Source organism: Coregonus clupeaformis, chromosome 31, assembly GCF_020615455.1.
Source record: "Coregonus clupeaformis isolate EN_2021a chromosome 31, ASM2061545v1, whole genome shotgun sequence".
Classification (NCBI taxonomy): Eukaryota; Metazoa; Chordata; class Actinopteri; order Salmoniformes; family Salmonidae; genus Coregonus; species Coregonus clupeaformis.
Genome location: NC_059222.1, coordinates 7,793,757 through 7,795,289, shown reverse-complemented (window position 1 = coordinate 7,795,289; position 1,533 = coordinate 7,793,757). Strand labels below are relative to the sequence as shown.

The 1,533-nt window shown below is 42.5% G+C and overlaps 1 non-coding gene across 1 annotated transcript; it reads right to left on the bottom strand.

The window, feature by feature from the left end:
* Window positions 1-1,125: 1,125 nt before the first annotated feature.
* Window positions 1,126-1,207, bottom strand: trnal-uag. The gene has a single exon. It is a non-coding gene; the product is annotated as a tRNA-Leu (tRNA).
* Window positions 1,208-1,533: the final 326 nt, after the last annotated feature.

Genomic DNA, 1,533 nt, shown 5'->3' with positions numbered 1-1,533 from the left:
ACATTTACATTTTAGTCATTTAACAGATGCTCTTATCCAGAGCGACTTACAGTTAGTGAGTGCATACATTTTTCATACTGTCACATAACCTTGTTCGTGTGTGTGTGTGTGGCTCTTTTGGAATTCTGTGCCCTCATGGCCAGAGTGGGGGAAGGAGAGCAGGCTGCTCTGGTGCAGGGGATACGCATACTCATGTTACCCCACATGGGAGGCTCTGTCAGGGCCATGTGGCACCTGGGCATCTCCCTGGAGGACACCCAGCTGGCCATCCAAAAGCTGCAGCACTCTCAGCAGAGGCTCAGGGCCCAATAAAGCCTGGGGCTCACATATAGATGTGACCCAACCATGACGAGGTGCAGGTTGGGCCCCCATGATCATGGATCTCTCATTTAGAGGGATTCACTGGGAGCACTTTGTGACTAATTTAAATACCACCAACAAAAAAAATCTGATACAGACTTATTTCTTAGGGGTAAGCATTCTAACTAATAAATTATGGAATTGTCAACAAACAGCTGCCCTTGAGTAGACTCTCTTCATTGTAATGACTATGCAACGCCACAAGATGGCACGAAAGTAAAGGTCTTTGTCATGGCTATTGAGGTTTACTACTAGTCAACATTCTATGCAACAGACCAGACACTTGTCAAATGTTTTATAGTTCACCTGGATTACCAACGTTTTCTAACTCGTAATTAGGGCTGTCAGAGTACATCAGTAACTCGACGTTAACTGTTTGTAATTTTTGTGCACTCATTTGTTTTAATCGTGATTAATCGCATTGTTTGAAAGCGTTCAAAATACACTGAAAGCATCCAAAATACATAATCTATAAAAACAACAATGCGATGTCAAAACAAATTGATATTTGGATTAAAGACCGTGTGCTTTATCAATTTACCTTCAATTTAGAATTCAATATTGTTGTAATGCTTTCTGTATAAAACATCTAAATTTACAGCTCAATTTGAGAAAATGAATTGTGATTAATCATAGCAAATCCTGCGACTAACTCGATCACATTTTTTTACATAGTTTGTCAGCCCTACTTGTAATACATTGTTCAGTGTAGTGTAGAGATAACTTCTACCTGACTGAGATAGAAACATTTACGTCAAAACAATTTGGCAGCGGTGGGATTCGAACCCACGCCATCGAAATGACTGGAGCCTAAATCCAGCGCCTTAGACCACTCGGCCACGCTACCTTCACAAGTAACATTACATACAGAAACCTATTAGACTATATTACCGCTATTCGCAGGGTGTTCCAAAGCTCATAAGATCCTTGTTGTAATCTTACATTTACATTTTAGTCATTTAGCAGACGCTCTTATCCAGAGCGATTTACAGTTAGTGAATACATTTTTTAAATTTTTATACTGGCCCCCCATGGGAATCGAACCCACAACCCTGGCGTTGCAAACGCCATGCTCTATCAACTGAGCTACATCCGTGCCGGCCATTCCCTCCCCTACCCTGGACGACGCTGGGCCAATTGTGCGCCGCCCATGAGTCTCCCGGTCGCGCCGCG